This window comes from Pteropus alecto, unplaced genomic scaffold (assembly GCF_000325575.1).
Source record: "Pteropus alecto unplaced genomic scaffold, ASM32557v1 scaffold78, whole genome shotgun sequence".
Lineage (NCBI taxonomy): Eukaryota > Metazoa > Chordata > Mammalia > Chiroptera > Pteropodidae > Pteropus > Pteropus alecto.
The window spans coordinates 17,808,847-17,814,903 of NW_006443124.1; positions in this window are offsets into that span (position 1 = coordinate 17,808,847).

The following is a 6,057-nucleotide window of genomic DNA, read 5'->3' on the forward strand; positions in this document are numbered from 1 at the left end:
GTTGCATAGCAGTATGAATGTAATTATTGTCATTGAATTGTATACTTAAAAGTGTCTAGGTGTAGAGCCAAAGGAGAGAAAGAGCAATCAGGGGAATCATTTCGTAAAATATATAAATGTCATTTCATAAAATATATAAATGTCTAACCAATGTATTGTATACTCGAAACTAATAATAAAATAAACATTTTAAAAAGTGGCTAAAATGCAAAATTTTAAATATATTTACCAAAATAATTTTTATGTCATATTCAAAATTTATGTAGTTAGTTGCTTTTATAAATTTACTGAGTTTAACATGTCTCCAATAATTTTTAAAATGTGGGAAAACCCTTATTAAGTTGATCTCTAGTTTTAATTCTACAGCTACAAAGGGAATTTGATATAAGACTTATGGTTTTAATTCCAGAGGGATGAATTGTTTCTCAGTATGTCCCATGAGAAATTATTACAATTATTATCAAAATGTATTTGGAAGGGAGAGGAGCATGTGTCAATTATAGAAATTAAATATAATTAATGTCTATGGATTAAATTTTCTAAAAGCATTTCCCACAAGTACTCCACATCTGCTACATATTCTATCATCTTAGTTTATAATTCTGTGTTAGTGATTGAAGATAAACATGTGTTCACACACCTGTGAGAATCCAGGAGGGCTTGAGATGGCTGAGTGTTGACAGTCTAGATTAACATTAATCAATTTTCCGTGGAAGAAGTTTAATGTCTCCCATTAAGAAGATCCATGATTTTGAGAAGGGGATCCAGAGAAAATTGGTTTTACAAGAAGAAAGCAACCCATTAACAATAAGATAGATGATAGATAGATAATATATAGACCAAAGCACACTGACATTTGCCTGAAATGAATATTGCATGTACAATATGTGTGCTGTGCCTAAATGCCAAGGTTATGGGCTAATCAAGTCTGTCAATAAAACAAGGGCCATTTTGAGAATATATTTGATGAAAGAAATGAAATAGAGTAACTAGTGGTTATGAGCTTTGAAATAGAGAAATGAAATAGAGAATAGTGGTTATGAGCTTTGATTTGGAATAGAACAAGTTTGGTGCAATGGTACCTACTGAGCACTACTATTTCCTAACTGTATGGTTGTGGACAAGCAATTTACACAATTCTTAGTTTTCTCATTTGTAAAATAAGAATAATTGGTTTCTACTTCCTAAAGTTTTTTTTTTTGATTAGTTTGTTCTTTTTATTCCTTAGATTCCACTTATAAGTGAAATTATATAGAGTTTATCTTTCTCTGTCTGACTTAAATAACTTCTAGGTCCATCAAAGCAATATCTTTTTCCATCTCCTTCCTTTAAGTCTGTGTGTGTCTTTTAATCTGAAGTGAATCTCTTATGGGCAACATGTAGGGGTCTTGTTTTCCTTTCCATTCATCCACTGTTTTAGTTGGAACACTTAAATCTTTTCCATTTGAGGTAGTCATTGATAGAAATATAGTCGTTACCATTCTTTGTTCCTGTTTTTGATACATGTTTTTTCTTCTTAAAGAAGTCTCTCCAACATTTCCTGTAATACTGGCTTGGTGGTGATAAATTCCTTTAGCTTATTTTTGTCTGGAAAGCTCTTTATCTGTCCTTCAACTCTAAATGATAGCTTTACTGGATAAAGTATAGCCTTGGTTGTAGATCCTGGGTCTTCATCCTGTTGAATATTTTTTGCAAAGCCCTTCTGTCCTGCATAGTTTCTTTTGAGAAATAAGTGGCCAGTCTTATGGGCTTTCCCTTATAAGTAACTGTTTTTCTCTTGCTGCTTTTTAATAATCTTTCTTCAAATTTAACCTTTAGCATTTTAATTATGATGTGTTTTGGTGTGGGCCTCTTTAGATCCCTGGATTTTGGCATTCCTAGGGTTTTATGTCCATTTCCTTCACCAGATTAGAAAAATTTTCCATCATTTTTTCTTCAAACAGTTGTTCAACATCTTGATTTTCTTCAGTTACGCTGATCAGTGGCTATTTGAACCCTTTATAGTGTCCCATATGCTCCTTAAATTATTTTTATAGTCTTGGTATCTCATCTCTTGCCATTCTGCTTACATGTTCTTGGCTTTTCTGTCCTCTAGTTGGGACATTTGATCCTCTTCTTTATTCACTTTGTTTATTCCTTTGTTTATTCCTTTGTTTATTCCATTTAATATACTTCTCATCTCAGATAAATTGTTCTTCATTTTAGACTGGTTCTTTTTTATAATTTCCATTACCATTTTTACGTTTTCTTTTTTTTATGTCTTTGTTGAAGTTCTCACTGAATTTAACCAAAAGTTTATTGAGCATCTTTATAACCAGTGTTTTGAACTCTGCGTCTATTAGATTACTTGACTCCATTATACCTGGATCTCTGTTCTGTTCTCTCATATGGTTTCTGCTTCTTTTGGCTGCCTTTCCATATCTGTTTCTATGTACTAAGCAAAGCTCTTAAGTCTCCCAGTCTTAGTGTGGATTTGTGCAGTAGGTATCTGTTCAGTGGCACAGTCCTTAAAGGGGTTCAACTGCAGGCCAAACTTAGCACAAGCCTCTACCCCTTTGGGGTCACCTGTTAAGATTCAGCAAGCAATCCACAGATGCTGTGCTTATAGTTGCCTCCCAAGGCCACACCAGAAACCAAGGCCAGCTGCCTCCAGTGTGAGTCTAGGCACTGCTCAGCAAGGAGGACCTGACTCGCTGAGGATATATCTGGATATGGCTTGGGTGGGGCTGTGAGTTGGGGGAAGAGGGGTTTCAGGGAATCCTCTGGGCAGAGCGATGTCTGTTGTTCATTTTGATGATGTCACGGCTATGGCGGCGCTGTGTCTGTGCACTGGTAGAGTGGAGGGTTCTACAGGGAACAATGGATACTGCCGGCACTTCTGTACCGAGTGAGCCTCTCCTGTGCCCTCACTCCGACAATGTCTCCCTGTAAGTCCCCAGTGGCCCCTGCATGCAGCCAAATCGGCACTGGTGCTCAGAATGAGCAAGTCAGTTACCACAAAAATCCACTTGGTGACACAGCCCCTTTAAGAGTCTTCTGCCGCTGCTGCTGCTGTTGCTGCTGCCTCTGTCTCACTCAGCCTCTAGAGACTGGGCAGCCCTGTGTCCTCACAACATCCTACCTTCTGCTGTTGCAGGGTGCTTTCTTGGGTTTCTCCCTAGTTGTATTAGGCTAGTTCATCTAGATACCAGGCTATTTTTTCTTGCTACTGCTCCTTGTTTTCATCACAACTTTGATTTGGTCGCCAGAGGGATGACCAGACCCTTTATCATTCACACCATTTTGGTTGCCCCTCCCTCCTAAGGTTTTAAGTTAAATGGGTATATTAAGTGCCAAGAACACAATAAATATTTTTTTTATTAGTAAAGGAAGCCTCTTTTTTAATAATGAAAAAATATTTTACTATATTTATATCTATAGTCCCAATTTTCTGCTTGTGACAATTTGGAAATATGAGAAATAAATAGATATAAATATGGATGTTTGCCTCTACTATTTGGAATAGCTTATCAAATTTGTCAGTCTGATTCTGAGGGAAGCAGCAACAGAAAAACAATCATCATAATTTAGGAGACTTTTTAATAACCCAGGTAAGATTATGATGAAGTAGACAACGGATGACAAGTAGTCATTTTGGGTGCTTGCTCTTTGCTCTATGTTTCTGTCACAACTTTGATTTGGTCGCAAGAGGGATGAACAGAGCCTCTATCGTCTATGCCGTTTTTCCCCCTCCTTGGGTCATACATTTTTAATGGTTTGGAAATCCAAGCTTCTCTTGAAGGGAGGAAAGGAAGTTGCAGAGAACAACTAAAGTTATTTAAGGGTAACATAGTGACAATCTTGCATAAAATAAAAAGAATTGTGCCAGTAAAGAGCTGGCTGTTTAGCCCAGGAGCTTTATCAGCACATAAAAGGGGTTTATGCAACTTGCGCATTCAGACTGCTTTGCCTCTCTAAGCAGGAGGACAGAAAGAGCAACAGCTGAGGTTCCAACCATGCTGAGAAGACTGTCCCTTTGGGATACACTGCCCTTGGGTCCACAGCTGTGGGAATAAGGCCTTAGAAGAAACCTATGGGGAAAGACCTGGGCCAGGCAGGAATTTTAAATATTAATGAGAGACACTGTGTGATATATATCAACAAAGATTTATTGATCGTTTATAATTATCAGTAACTGGGAGATAACAATGGTTAACGAACTAAAATACCTTATTAGCTCAGAGAAGAAATGAAGAAATTCATAAATTAATACAATAAAACACATAGAATCATAAGTATTACCAAAGAAGAAATTGTGAACTATGATATAAACAATTCGTAATTGCTGTTTATATCCAGATTTGTAGATGGGGTGATGGCGAGTGGAGGTAACGTGAGGGAAAATTATCAAAGACAAAAGTGATGTTGGAGTTTCTGGTCAAGATGGCAGAGTAGGAAAACACTGTGCTCACCTCCTCTCATAGCCACATAAAAATTACAAGTAAATTACAGAACAATCATCATTAGGAATTAGCTAAAGTCTAGCTGAACAGAAGTCCTACAAATGGGGACATACAGAAGAGGCCACCCTGAGACTGGTAGAAGGGGTAAAGATGAGGGACAGATGGTCCCACACCCTCAAGTGGCAGTTGAAAATCAGGAGACTATCTCAGCTGTGGAGATAACCCCTGAGGAGCAAAGAGTTCCAGCCCCACACAATGTCTTCCTAGTGCAGGGCTCCAGTGCTAAGAAGAGAAGTCCCCATAACTTCTGGCTGTAAAAATCAGTGAAGATTTTGGCTATGAGAGGAAGGGATGTGGAATCCCAGGTGTTTATGTTAAAGGGCCCATGCACTGACTTACTCACTGATAACTCACTCTGTCTGAGCTCCAGCTCTAGGGCAATGGTTTGAAAGGCGCCAGCGATATTCAGAGAGAAAGTAAATTGTTTAACTTCAGTGCAAGGGCTAGAGGGGCAGCTTTCTCCCAGATAGAAGTGCTGGCAGTATCCATTGTTTTTTTTTGTTGTTGTTGTTGATCTTTTCCCCTGCCAATGAGTGGGCCTAGGTGGCCACCATATCTGAGTTCCATCAACCTGGCTAATACCAATTGCACTGCCCTGATGATAGTCTAAGAGCCCACCCCACCCAACTTGCTGGCCTATCCAAGCTACTTCCAGTGGATTTCCATACAAAATACCTGTCTTGGTTCATGATGCACTTTCCTAAAATCTCTCAAAGGTTCACAAAACCGAAACATGCAGCACCTGGCCTAAGCATGCTCCATATCTCTTGCTAAGCAGCCCCAAGCCTGGCACTAGCAGCAGCTGGCCTTGGGGTGCAGTTTAGCCTCTCCCAAGCATCTCCAAGCTCAGTATGGGTGGTGGCCACCTGTAGATTGCTTGGAGATTCTTGCCAGGTGGCCCTGGGCAGGGCACAGGCTGTGGCAGAACTTAGCCTGTGGTGGGGCTTTACCCAGTAGATCTCAGGACTAGCACACCTGGTGGTCGCCAGCTTTAGGCCAAGCCAGAGCACCATCCAGGGTGGTGTCCAAGAATAATACACACAAAGGGCAGCCTGGGCAGTCACCAGGATCTTGCTAATGTGAATCTTGTTCTGTAGGATCAGTTCCTGTACAACAGCTCTTCCACTGTAATCACCAGCCAGTTCTTACAACTAATCACCCTGAGGGGCCTTCCCTCCCATTGATGAGCAAACAACAACCACGTCTCCACTACAACAGGAGGGCACACAAAATTCATACAAGGAGCACACTGGGAGCACCCTGCTCAGGTGGTCCAGGGAGACTGTGCCACTGGGTCCCACAGGACATCTACTACGTAAGACCTTCCTGACAAAACTAGGAGATGTAGCAGCTCCACCTAATACATAGAAACAAACACAGGGAGTCAGCCAAAATGAGGAGACAAGAAAAATGCCCCAGATGAAAGAACAGAAACTCTAGAAAAGGAATTGAACAAAATGGAGGCAAGCAATCTACCAGATCCAGAGTACAAACACTGGTTATAAGGATGCTCAATGAACTTAGGGGAAGAATAGATGATCTCAGTGAGAAATTC